The sequence below is a fragment of the Plectropomus leopardus genome, chromosome 21 (assembly GCF_008729295.1).
Source record: "Plectropomus leopardus isolate mb chromosome 21, YSFRI_Pleo_2.0, whole genome shotgun sequence".
Taxonomy (NCBI): domain Eukaryota; kingdom Metazoa; phylum Chordata; class Actinopteri; order Perciformes; family Serranidae; genus Plectropomus; species Plectropomus leopardus.
The window spans coordinates 6,753,585-6,768,332 of NC_056483.1; the positions used below are offsets into that span (position 1 = coordinate 6,753,585).

A 14,748-nucleotide genomic window follows, 5' to 3' on the forward strand; every position below is an offset into this window, starting at 1 on the left:
CCATGATTGGCTCGTTGAGATGTCACAAATAATCCTCACATGCATTCGTGTTCAACTCAGATTAAAGGTGAGCACAAAGAAACTTTCTCCCTCCAGCAAATAAATGTCAAACTTAATTCATGTTTAAAGTTCATAATTCATAATTCTTTTTGCTCCTGCCAACTAAAGAAAACCTGAGAGTCACATACTGAGGCCAAAGGTGTCTTCTGAAGTAGTGACGACACCAGGGCCCACGCTGGATTTGAATGCAGGTGAGAAGTCACACCTGATTTGGGCTGGAGAGGCTGAAGAGGTGTGAATGAGACCGCATGTTTCTCACCTCCTGGTGTAAAACGCAAACAATGCAGCCGCCGCCCAGTCAGAGTGAGGGATTTAGCAAGTGGCAGATTGTTGAATGGGAGCGAGCAGACCGCTGGCGCTGGTGAACAAACAGAGCAGCCACATCAAAAGGCGGAGGGCGTGAACCGAGGCGGGACCACTGACGGTCAGGTCAGACAGTCGGGACATTTTCCTACACTGAAAAACTCTGGATGATGACGATACTAAAAGAACTTATTATGGCACAAATCAGCCTAAAACTTATTATTTTATGGAAAATTTATCATCCACTGGTTGGATATTTGCAGGGATCTAAACTGAGGATATAAGAAGATTAAGATAACCTCAGAAATGAATTCAGTAGAGCACATAGTTCATTTTAAATTATATATATTTTCACATTTTTGATTTATTTATAGATCTTTTGATCTACAACAGTGGATCCCAATGGATTCTAAGATATTAAACAGGAATGCAGAGTAAAAACACACACTGTACCCAAAATTACATTACTCTTTAAGACATTCCTCTAATCTTTGGGGGTTTTCTCCTATAAAATAATCTAGTTTTCTCTCTCAGAACTCTGGACAATAGTGCTAGGACAAAGCATTGTTTTTAAAGGTTTTTAAAAATGCCCTATTGGCACCAGTTGCAAAGGTCAACCAAATAAATGCTTGAATATTTTTGAGAGGCCTGAAAAATAGACTTTGTTTCAAGAGGTCAGTAGACATGGGTTTTTGTCGCCTCCAGCTCCAATTGCCATTCATTGGAACTCAACACCTTGGTGGACACGCTAATATCAGATCCTTAATTGATGCGCGATACAATTATGCATCCACAGTAATTACTCTCCTTTTCCTTCTAAGCTGCATTAACACATTATTCCAAGTTAGTCTGCACCAAGTTTGAAAGAAAGGCTGAATAAGTCAGACATAGAAAGAGAAGAAACCACTAAAGATTTCAAAGACCTCTGGTCCTACTTCTGTCTACTGTTACCTGTTCTTCTGCCTGTCCATGACGTCGCACGGGCACACCACCAAACCAAAACAAAACAACACAACACACACAAAGCTAACAGAAAGGTAAAATCGCCTGCTGCAGAGGTGTGTTCACAGAAAATGGGAACGCAGTCTATCATCTATATTTAATGGGTTTACCATTTTTTAAAAACCTGCATGCATGCACTAATTTTGGTGGGAAAGGGGTATTAGTTAGTAAGTATCAGCTTTTTCATTAAAACAAATGCGGCATTCAATAGTACTTTGCAGTGTACATTCAAGCAAGATTGAGTATCATGTTTACAAACAGTTGGTGAATATTCCTGCTTCCTATTTCCAGTTTGACATTCTGAAAACAAGGCTATGCTTATTTCTTATTGTTAGAGGATTGATACCACTCACTACACTTTGTTTTTTGTCTAAATCTGAGGTTTTCGTGATGAATACCTTTTGTAACTTTCTACTTTAAACTCCTCTGTCTTGTCTTTCACTTCACCTTGCTCCCTTTTGTGAGCCAGTAAAAACAAAGAATGACATGTGAAGCTCAGTTAAATTGACATTTAAACAGGTTTACTGGGCCGTAAAGAATTGCAGCACATTGTGAGCACAAGACAACTCCACAGGTACGCTTCATAAACTTCATTTTGTTACACAACAGAGTATTCGATTCCCTCAGATCTTACACTAAAGCCCCACAGCACTTGGTATCTCAGTTTTTTTAAAATACGGTTTTTATATCATAGTTTTCTGATGTAGTCAAATATAAAAATTCAAATTTAACTTTTCTTAAATATTTTTTTAAATATTTACATAATAGTACTACTTGTTTTATTATTACTATATTTATGTTTTATATTTTTAAATACTTTGTGCTGGTCCTCGTTTCTACTTTCTATAATTCTCTGTGCATGGCATCAGAGCGACTGTAACAAACCACAATTTTCCCCCAGTGATCGGTAAAGTAAAGTAAATTCTTTAAAATCAATGAGAAAAGACAGGACATCTTGACAATTATGAACATTTTGTCATATGAATTAGTCCCTTAACAGGCATTGTAGCGGTACGGTAGACATTTTTAGTGATCAAACTGCTTCACTTTTTCTACCCTGTATTTTTAAACAGATTTTGTTACTACATTCATTATCATGTGTATTTATTTTTATATATTTATTTTTATGTATTTGTTTTTTTTGTAGTTAATTTTATTTTCTGATTTGTATTATATAACACTGACAATTTGTTGTTTTCTCTCCATAAATTCTAAACAGATTTTTGTGTTTGTTTATTTTTTTTATTTAATTTTATATATTTATTGTATGACATCACTTCGTTAGATTTCTATTATATTACATTGACTTATGCACTTTTTTACAAAGCATTACATTAGGAAAATGTTGCTTTCTTAATAAATTGATGCATTTCATATTCTACGATCCATAATGTTGTATAATTTTTCGCAAAGGTATTTCTTAGTGTGACTGTTAAAGGTTCAAACTTTCGGTAAAAACTGTGTGTTTATGTAGGACTCCATCACTCCTAGTAAGAAGCAAAATTAGATTTTTTTTTTTTTGAAGTATCACAGTTCACCTAGTGTGTGTGATGCATAATAAAAAAAATAAAATTATGTGATAAACAGTTTCTCTTTCTAGTGTGTGCAGACAGTACACATCTTGGGTCACAGAAAAAATCCCTAAAATGAGCACCACTGTGCAAAGATGAATGATGATTGCATTAATTACGTGTACATATGCTGAGCGCGTGTTTGTGTGCATTAAACCGTTGTGTACGATGAGGTGGCGAAGTGGTGGGAAACTCAGTCATGCTTTACCAATCTGGGAGTGAGCATTTGTGTAGTTTTGCTCTGTTTCCTGGTTGCTGGGTGGGCATCCCCGGTTTATTCATTACCTGAAGTCTCGTAGTAATTTGTGTGGGACGTGAAGCACGACAGCGCAGAAAAAAAGGGAGTGGGAGTTTTATTTCAGTGAGGTTTGTTGTTTGTTTAACCCCCGCGCTTTTCTTCCAGACACAACCCCGACTTCACATGAAAGCGAGCGAAAGAGAAATTCAGACAGCCTGACCTGGTAAACGTACAACATAGTTGTCCTCTGAGTGTTTGAGTGTGAAGGAGGTTAGAGAGATAAAAAGTGACACGGCAGAAGGAGATTCAGTCCAGTGAGCATGACTAACCACTCAGCTGACCTCATCCAAAGGTTTGCGCTGGGCCGGCAGAAGTGAGAGGGATGCAGTGTGGAATCCATCACATGAACCAACACCTGCTGTGGTCAAACCCGGAGACTGAACTGGAGGTGGCAGACAGACAAATGATTAGTCAGCTGCCCTTGAGCAAGGCGCTGTAGCTGCTGCCAGAATACTGTCCTGTGTGTTTAAAGGTACAGTTACACAAATACTTTAGTTACTTTCTCTACTAAGATGGGCACATAGTGACACTGCCCTGATAGCTCACCTGGAGTGTGTGAATACTGTTAAGGCTGAGTCCAGTCTGGGCTGTTTGCTACATTTTGTCCCCTGCCTTTCCTGTCCTCACTGCACTCACTATAAAAAAGCCACAAAAGACAAACAAATAAGCAGTAAAACCATCAGACAGGTTGTAAACAAGTCAACAGTTTAGATTTCTGTCACTGTAACAGGGAGCGTACCTGTAATGTCGGTAACAATAACTCACTCGGTAAACTGTGAGGACTGTTTAAACAGTTTGTGTCCCAATTACTGTCCACTTTTGCTTTTTGGTTTTACTCTAATTGGCTGGAGAAGATGAGTATTTGTTATTTTTTTCCCACTGTTATTTGGACCATGGTAAACATTAATCCTGGGAGGTTGTTTAAAAGCTGTCCTATTTGGTTTCTTACCACCTCAGACTTCTTTTTAAAATGTCACTTCCTTTCCCAGATCCCAGAAATGACTCTGGCAAATAAAAATATTATTATAACCAAATAAAAATGAATGCCAAAACTATGAAAATAAGATCTGAGTTGTAACTGGAAATTCTGCAGGACAACACCTTATTCATAAAGAAATACCCCTGTGTTGTGGTTGAGACTTCATAGTAAGAGCACATTTTTTGTGCTTAACTGACCCTTGTGCGAAGTGTGAGGAGCTCATGTACAGATTAAACGCTTTCACTCTCTGCAGCTGTAAACAGGAGGTAACGATGCAGAAAACCCTGGACCGGCTTCAGTGTAATGAGTACGCTTCAGCCGCTTGTTGGACTCTAAGAAAAACACACGTTCAGTAAACATCTGCCAGAGTGAGAGATTTATTCAGACAAGTGTGCAGCTTTTTCAAAACATACAACAGTGTAAAGTGCCAGAAAAGACATACAGCATGCACGCTGAAAACGCAAGTAAAATTGTATGTGGTTTTATAAACTTGCGAAACAAATTCCGTTCCCGTTTCACCTCACTGTGGTCAGACTTCATTTACACATTATCACGGATTCTCAGTGTATTTTGGCACAATGTTTTCATGACCTCAGCTATTTAAAATTAGTCAAGCTGGGAAAATTTGAGCAGACTTCTCTGTTTCTTTTTAAAGAGCATGAATATGGAGATATTTAAACCTATTTAATTGATGTTTTTATTAACCCTTTGAACTCCCTTTGCAATAGAAATGGTCCACCAGTGCCTACATTGGTACTTGTGCTTTTTGTGATGTCATTTTTTGGAGTATCTTCAAATGCTTCATATCCCCAAAATCTGTACAACCTAAGCTAAAAGGCTATGTATGTTGGTAAATCACAGGTCCGTTATCAACGATTTAACATTGTGGGGGACGCAACCTTCAGGGGAAGTCTAGAGAGAAATTTTTAGAAACTCAGTAGTTAAACTGACCATTTTAGAGCACTTTTAAACAAAAATCATAGATCAGAAGTTCTCAAAGTTTTGATGACTAAGTTCTGTCTAGGGGGATTCAGCATCTGACTGTTGAGAAAAAGTGCACACATATCTTTGTGCACACAAAGATATTTTTGTGAAATACTAAGACTTTACAAAAGCTATAAAAAGCGACAGTGATATAGCCTACATAGTATTCATATTGCACTCTAGGTGTCCACTTTTTAATGCATTACAGTGTTTAAAGCTGATTAAACAGCAATGGTCAAGCAACGATAAACTGCAGTAAACCATAACACCAGAACCAGTAATGATAATTATGGTTATTTGTTGCACATGTGCATCTCACGTAAGCTAAGTTAAGCTAAGGTAATGTAATGTTAGGTCATGACATCATGACGTGGAAGACAGAAGATAAATATATATATTCATATACAGGATTTCCTGTGGCGATTATGGAAATGTGATGACAGGAAAAAGAGAAGTTTTAGCTTTCTGCTACAAAAAGAATAAATGTTCTAGTTATGTTTTTTTAAAAAAAAATTTGATTGAAACAAGACTATGCAATGATCTACTGCAGCTATTATGGCAAAATACCATGTTTGCACTGCATGTCAGGAAAGGTAACTGACACAGAAGACAGGATCCTCAGCTGCAATGCAGTGAATCTATTTTGGTTCGTATTTTAGGTTTAAATAGGATCATGCATACAACAGTCTCCCACAGAGATCCGCTAGACACGTCTATTTAAACTGTCATATTAAAAAAAAAAGGCAACATCCTTTTCCTTTGTCTCTTTCTGCATTTCAAGTGAGCCAATTTGACTTCCTGATCATGGACAAACTGTGCCATAAAAAACAGAAAAAAACCTCATTTGACTCCTGAACTTACTGCACATTAACGTGATCGGCACTGGCCCTTTAAGCAGACCAGCATGACAGTTGTAACATTAGGTACTTCCCAACCACAATGTAGATCACCACAGGGGCCCATTCAGGGTGTATCTGTGTCCTCTCAATGAAAGGGGGAAGTAGATAGTATTAAAAGCAATGCATGTGTGTTTGTGTGTGTGTATTAAGACGCAGTGAAACCGAATCCAACACTGACTGACTGCTTCCACCTTTGCATCCTTCCCATTCAGATCAGTATCTTCGGTCGTCTCTGTGCACAGCAGCTGCAAGTGAAATCTCTGGACTGCATGAGAGTCTGTAACACCACCCACCCTGCAAAACAGAGACAGGAGATGTTTAAGTACTGATATGACATGTTTGTGAGTCGACTTTCATTTCATAATGCAAGTAAAACTTTCAGCTCTGCAGATGAGCCGCTCCTTTCATTATGAGTTGTGGGGCCGTTCGTTGTAAATTTGCTGTGAAATTCAGATTTAAAAAAAAAGAAAAAAGCACTCATCCTTTCCCACGTTCAGAGTAAAAACACAAATTTACATGAAAAGTCCGTGAATCAGATCAACAAGTCAGGAGTCCGAGAGGATGCATAAAGAAACTTGAATTACCGACTCACGATCGTATGCCTCTGCAAATCAGCCAAGTTGCATTTGCATCCACATCTGTCCAGACTCATGTGTAACCATGACAACAGACAACGCTTCAAATGCTGCAAAGAAGCTACATATTCTAAAACATGGATACTTCAAACACATCTCCAACACAGCAGCATAGAAAAGCACACTTTTAAGATAAGTGAATAAGTGAAGTTGAACTTTGATCTCTCATCACTTCATCATTTTATCCTAGTAGACATTTGTGTGAATGTCTACGTCATAATTAGCACAGGAATTATTGAGTTTGAGCTAAAAACGTGTTTTGAAGCATCAGTGACCTTTGACCACCAAAATATATTCCCTCGAGCCATCCTTGAGGTATCCTGCTCACGAGAATGGGAAAACATCAAGCCTCCAGCCAATGGCTAGAAGCGAAAAAAAGGGACAAAAAAATATTAAAGCCGGCTTTCAGGCTGTGAACCATATGACGGTTCAGAGTAGCTTCTGGTTGTAAAGCCACAGGCAACATGTCAGAGAAGTGTCGCTAAGGTCGTAATGGACAGTTCTGCTTTTTACTGGAGTCTCTCTGTGACGCCTGAAATTCTCCTCTACTCCCTGTCGCTGCACCTAAAGCTGTCTGTGTGTGTGTGTGTGTGTGTGTGTGTGTGTGTGTGTGTGTGTGTGTGTGTGCAAGCGCCTGTTGGGGAAAGCCACTCTGGAATGTGTGAATGCAAAACATGTCATACACTGAATGTGTTGAGTCGCCTCACTTTCAGTCACCTTGTTTGGCTGGAAGTGGAAAAACCATAATCATGTTATTAAGTGCATGTCCTGAAATGATGCCAAAGCAAAACAAGGTATTTTTGAATGAAGGGGCCTTTAAATGCAACGCTAGAAATGTGTCACACACAAGGACACTCTTAAAAAGAGACAAATGGCTGTTACCCTTTTTTGGCCTAAAATCAGGACTAAGATTCGTCTCATTTAACAATGATGCAACATTAAAGACCAAAGTTTGGTTTGGGGTTTTTCACACATTAATATATTTGTGGCCGCCACAATATCAACCTTGTCCACATATTGCTTCTTATTCTTCCTCTCTCTCCCTCCCTCTCACACACACACACACACACACACATTGGGTGCATTCATAAATAGTCACTCCGAGCACCAGCATGCACTTTGGCACAAACTGGACCATTAATTCAGAGCACTGTAGGAATGTACCGTTCAGTTATTCTGAGCATCAAACTCTTGGAGCGACAGAGTGTACTCTGGGCCACAGAGCGCCAAGTGCAGTGAAAGTTAACCGTTAATTCATATCGTAACAGAACGCTGTACTTCTTCGATGACGGCGCGCCCTTTGACAATATGGCTGCAACTAGGAATTGTTTTCATTGTTCAGTAATCCATTAATCGTTTTTTTTTTTCGATTAACTGAATACTGTTTTAGTCTACAAAATGCCTGAAAATGGTTGAAAAAGGCAATCATTGTTTCTACGTGCCATAGTTGACGTCCTCAAATGTCTTGCGTTGCCAACAAGCCAAAGGTATTCAATTTATCTTTTAATTGTGATTATTCACATTCAAGAAAATGGAAATTCTGTTTTCTCTTTTTTTCTTCCAAAAAATTACCCAAACCAGTTCATGGATTATTAAATTATTTGGCCAATAACTGAGGTTGAACTAAACCAACATACATCTCACTAAACTCTTTGGTAAAGGTATGTTACGATGAAAATGAATACATATAGTATACCAGTATTTAAAAAGGTCATGCATTTTGCTGCTGACATATTTGGCGCTTCCGTCACTGTCCCATTATAGGAGCATTACATGACTCCCACAGAGGGTGACTTCTTGGGCAGCTGAGTGGCTTTAAAAAAAAAAAAAAAACACCACATGTCAGAGAAAATGTATTTCCAAGGGGGCTGACAGAAAATGAAAAGGAATGTGGGCGAGGTTGTAACCAACACGACCCGCCTGGCACCGTGCCCCGCTGCCTCCTCACGTGATCCCTCACTATTTGTGGAGGTTTGGTATCTGAGCGTGGCCCTGCTAAAACCGGCACTGAGATCACATGCATCTTTTCAGTGTGCAGCAGCTCTTATGGACAGACGGCCGCTGCACACTCATATCTGCTCTGCACTTTCATTTATGCACCACTGCTATTTATACATGATAAGCAGTAACCAAACTGGCTGCTGCTGAAGCACAGAGGCATGCAGGAGAGCTTTTATGACATTTCCCCTTATGACTTTGCTTCGCTGTGGGAAATCCCATTTCATCTGATGTTGATTAAACCAGGTCACTTGATAACAATGGCGCTCGAGGGATAGTCTCGTCTACAATAGGTCACTGGCTGGCTGCCATCCATAAAAACTCTAATACCATGATACCAGCAGGTTCTCAGTAATACAAGCAACACATTAGAGTGGAATCACCGCCTAACATCGAATTTAACTTTATCATCTGACGGAAGAATCAGTCAGAAGTTCAGAGGATGTGAAAAAGCAAAAGTACAAAAGATAAAGAGAGAAACAAAACCAGACGAGCGCTGTCTCACAATGCTGTGTTTCCACATGCTGGCTTCTACCCAACAACCCGTCCAAGTGAAGCAGAATTTTATGACTCTTGTGTCCGGCACACAGCCAGTCACTCTGCAGAGTGACAGCCTGTTCACACCTCCGTTCAGGCCCCTCCTGCTCTCTGTAGTCACCGCTACTGTGTTTTAAAGCAGCTGAATTTAAACACAGTTTGTCACCTTAGAACAATAAGGTTCTATGTGACATTTCTGTCAGAACTGAGTTACTCTCATTATGTGAGGTTTTTCTTTAAAGTTATGTGCATTTTTGGACTTTTTACTGAGGAAACAAAAGATTTATATGCAATATGCAAAACTTTGAAGTTCAATATCTCAAAACTGCTCAAAACTTAGATAAAACCTTTTAATTCTAAGGAGGCGAGTTGTCGGAGGATTTCGCCGAGTCCGCACGTACACCGGTATTTTTTAAAACAGGGGTTTTATCTCCTTCGTTCTCAATGAAAATCATGCACAACACATCACGAAACTGTGTGTGAAGGAGAAGATGGTCAAGAAGATGTATTCAAAAACATGTTACCAAAACGCTTCCCGACTACGATAGTGCATCCTACCGAATTATGACGCCTCAGTTCCTCAGTATTGCTGTAGAGTATCTGCACATTTTATGTGAAAATATGTTAAAAACCCTGTTATTGTGATACGGTTAACGCCAGCTCTGTTTTGGTCACATCCACACCTCATATTTGATGCCTCATGAAGGAGAAAACTGATATCTCAAACCAAAAAATGTTCTCTTGTCTATAATTCAACATTAAAAACTAAAGTTTTTGAGGCCTTTTTTTAGCTACCTAAAACACAGTTTGCACAAAAAGGTTATCTTTCCTTTTAGAGTATCAATACCCGCAAAACTTGGTAAACATGAAGGCACATATGGATGAGATGAGGCTATGTATGTATGATTTATTACTATACTCTGCACAAAGCTAAATAAAAATTTGATCACACAAAAAAGAAAACCTATTAGTGTGATTGTGGCCTTAATCGCAGCCCATTAGCAAGACATGTTTACCAGCAACAAAGCAACAAAGCTGCTGCTGATAAAATCCTTATTTTCTCGATTGTGACATCGTCTGACAAAGTCAACATCAACGTTAATTCTTTGCCTTATTTTTTAAAGATTTATCCCCCTGGAGGCCATTATGTAAAAGCAGCATTTTGGGGTGCGAAAAATGCAGTTTTAGTCTTCATTTACAATAAAACGAAGTCACAAAACCCATTAAGTACTTCTTCACCTCAATGAATCCGCTCATTGGTCACTGCGTCACGGAAGATAGGACAGGACATGCGATCTGCAACGAGCTGCTTCCAACTTGCTAAATAAAAGCCCAGTCAGCCCCTTTGAGTCACCAGTAACTAAACTCGTTGAACTCCAGCTGCTTCATATCTCCGCTGTAACGTGAACCGGCAGGAATGTGCAGCAGTGCCGATGCTAACCGCGGCTGCTCCGACGAAGATTTGCGACCCGTCTTTCATCGACAACAAGCTCGTTACCTGGGAACCTCTTGACTGGACTGACAAACATGAAGGCGACAGTCGCCAGAGACAATCCTGGAGGGTGGTTAAAGGTCTGACCTGGACTGTCCCGAGTTCAAGAGACCACCCAGAGCTTACCGATCACCAGCAGGAAATCTCAAGACCTCGTTCACTTAGAAAAGATTGCTAGAAAGAAGCAAAGCCAGACACGCGCGCACAGATTTATGGGAATATTCAGTCTGAAACTAAAGCAGGGGAGCCTCGTCACTCCACACTGCGTGATGCCGAGTTCAGGGCCAGGCCTTCCTCAAGAGCTCCAGCCTCATTAGCAATACGAATTTCAGAGATTTACCCACTGACACGCTGACCGACAGCTGCTCCAGAGGAAAGCCAGCAGGCAAAAGAGGAGCTGCTCTGTAATGGGGCACTTCCTAAAATCATCCTTTTACAAAGCGGAGATTTCTCCTCATACTGAGACTCTGTTATCCAGTGGAAGTGTGCTCATTTCTCTCTGCCAAACCAGAAATAAATTGGCTCAGACTTCTCAGCTACTCTTTGTAATGAGTCAGCATTGCTAATGTTTCTCTTTACACAGCTGCTGGCTTCATAAAAAAGTCCATTTTTTGTTGCCAAGGACCACACATATGAAAAAATGGGGGGGCATTTTAGTGGTCTCTTCCTGCCTCGCTTTCAGTCACATGAATAGATACAAATGAGACCACAAGGAGAAATGAATACACCTTTTTACTTCTTTGAATCAATCGGATAGAAACCAACAGCTGACGGGAGGCGGCGTGTCAAATCAGGCTGCTATCAGGTTCAAGGTGCAGAGAGAGCCCTCCCCATCCTCGACGTCTTTTTACACGAGGAGCCAGTGAAGTCATCACAGCTGCTGCGGCTCTCCCATAGAGGCCGAGTGAAAGGTCGTCCCTCCAGCTGAGGGCTGTAAATCCAAGACGTAAAACAGGGAAGACGTACGCTCCATTCAACAGGTGCAAATCCAGAGTGAATGCACACACGTTTTTGTTTTTTTCTTCCTCCTGAAGGAGCGAGGACAAAGAGGAGCGAGATGGGAGCATTAAGCCTGGAGGACTTACGATTAAACGGCCTTAATAAAAAACAAAGATGGTCTTTCATGAAACTGCTGCACATTAAAGCAGACGGACAGAAACTTGGCTCATTTTCAAAGTTTGTTTTGTGAATGCAACACATGAGGAATGTAAACAATCAGACACATACATCTGACACACAACTACCATGTGAAACTAGCTGAGAGATGTTTCCGCACGTCCGTTTGAGCACTTCTCAACTTCCTCTTCATAAAAGATCTGTCATAAGCTGCATCTATTGAAAGTGAAATAGTCACTGTGGTTGCATATTATACATCCGCACAAACAACAGGACATGAAAAATGGATTAATGCTTATTCTCTAACATGAATCTTTTTGCTAATACACTAAAACACACAGTATGAAGTTTGCTTTTCTGTGCTATGGAAACCCATTTTTGCAAAGTCAGAGGGGAAAAAAAATGTCATTAGTATGAAAAGCTTACCCAAAATAACTTCTTAGTACCTTTAAATAATGAATTTGTATCATTTCTCATTATTTTGAAATAACTAACTCATTATTTTGAGATCCAAACACATTATTTTGAGATCCAAACACATTATTTTAATATACAATTACATTATTTTGAGATACTTAGTCTTTTTTTGAGATACAATTTCATTATTTTGACATACTAACTCATTACTTTTGAGAAACTAACCAACTAATTTTTCTGAGATACTATTTATTTGGACAAACTCATTATTTTGTCACACTTTAAGAATTATTTTAATTAAGTATTTAAGTATTTTTTTGAGGTACTGTGACATTATTTGTGATACTGTCTCATTATTTTTTTAGTTGCTATTTAATTATCTAATATACTATGCCGTTATTATGACATACTGAGTCATTTTTAAGATATTATAACATTATTTTACGATACTCACTATTCTGAAATACTAAGTCATTATTTTGAGATATTTTTTGAGATAATATCTAAATTTTTTGTGATACTATGTCATTATTTTGAGATACTATCTAATTATTTTGAGATACTATGACATTATTTTAAGACACTACGTCATTATCTTGAAATACTAAGGTACTAAGTCATTTTGAGACACTAGGTCATTATTTCGAGAGGCTTTTTTTATTTAAAATGACTTACAAAATCATCTTTTTTTCATCACAGTGGTACAAATGGGCTTCTTTATGGTCTCTCATTAAGCGGGGCATTAAAAATCAGCAGAAATACGATTAAAACTGCAAACCTTCCCTTTAGCAGCATTCAGTTCTTAGCCTTATACTCACTATGTTTCACATACCAGTCAGCGTAACATTTGACTTTCACTGGTGTAAACCGCTCTCTCCTGGCTCACTGGAATCTCAGTCAAACTAGTTTTCCTAATAGCTTCCCGGGCATGACTCCTCTTCATATTAGTGACTTCCTCAATAATCTTTTGTTCCCATCACATGTGGAGGAAGAGAGGAAGAGATGGGAAAGATTTATGACTTCCGAGCGTTTGTGTCAAAGCAGAACTGGAGATGGCTGTGCTAATGCAGAGTTCATCATGTGAGTGTGCATTGACAGTAAAGTAGGGTCGACTAATCAATTAGTCAAGATTAACCAGTAAGCTTAAGTCATTTTTCAAGCAGAAATAGCAAATATTTGTTGGTTCCTGTTTCTCGGATGTAAGAATTTTCTGCTTATCCTCGTCTCACATGCTTTCAACTTAAAGATCTTTGCGTAAAGATAAATGGTCAAACAAAAAAGCAAAATGAAGATGTCACATAAGGCTGTGGGAAATGTTACTTTACCATTTTTTAAACCTCTAACAACTAAACAACCAACATATGTATTTTTTTTTTCAGCCCTACAGTATTAACAGTAACAGTATAAATGTGGGTTTAATTACCTCAGACAAGAGGCTTTGGATGACTTGTGATATCCATATTTGTTAGCTCTTTAACCCCCCTTGTACACAGCAAACAACACAAAGCTGGAATTGGATCAAAAACTGGCTCAAATCGTACACTGTATGCCAATTTTAAACTAGGTACATGCATATAAATGTGCTCAATGGGGTCTTCAAAAACGGTGTTCTTGTGCTACTTAAACTTATAAAGTCTCTTATTAGATTTAAATATAAATGGAGCCTACAGCACATTTTATTTTATAATTTGAACATTAATAAACAATTTGTCGAGAACCTTTCTGAATTACAGAACAGTAACACAACTAATTTGTGAAATGTTTTTGGTGAAAGTAACTTTTACTTTGGTTACACTCAAGTCAAACCAAATCACTGACCTGTCTGACTTCACAGGGTCAAAGGTCAAAACATAGACTGATAATGGTTTACAAAATCATAAATAACTGATTTTAGGTCACATCAAGGTCACATTGGGTCACAAGCTAACTTGATAAACCACCAGCAGTTTCCGCACTGTGCATTGTTTCCCTGACTTCCTCTGAAAACAGTACATTTGTGTGAAATTGGCGTACAACATGGAAACAGAGGAGAGAGCATATGATTCCTATAGACGGATCGTCACGCTGACATAAGACAGTCTGTTCCCAACGACATTCGCCGAGTTTCAACCCGTTCATTCTTCTTTCATCTTCACTTCCAGTCACTGAGGAACATCCCACACAAATCCAATAAATGAACAACCGGGCCTCACATTAGCATTCTGATGGCACTGTGTTTATTTCCTGCTGCAAGAATGACACCATTATCATTCCCAGAAAAAAAGAAAAGAAAAAAAAACGGGAAAGAAATTTAATTTGGGTCTTTCCACTTTATTAGCTCCTAATTTGCTTTATAGCAGAAGCAGCGAAATGAAGCAAAACTCCTCATTTCAAGCCAAAAAGCTGTTCCAGTGATGCAATACCAAAAAAGTACAATTACTAAAGTACAATTTTAAGGAACTTCTTCTTAACGTGAGT

General features: G+C 38.8%; 1 long non-coding RNA gene across 1 annotated transcript in view; it reads right to left on the reverse strand.

Annotated features, from left to right (window-relative positions):
- Positions 1–3,813: 3,813 nt before the first annotated feature.
- Positions 3,814–14,748, reverse strand: part of LOC121960356 — a 34,124-nt gene continuing 23,189 nt past the window's right edge. Inside the window, exons 2-3 of the long non-coding RNA XR_006106971.1 lie at positions 6,288–6,390; positions 3,814–3,869 (exon numbers count right to left, since the gene is read on the reverse strand). This is a non-coding gene — a long non-coding RNA (uncharacterized LOC121960356). The remainder of the gene's footprint in view (positions 3,870–6,287; positions 6,391–14,748) is intronic.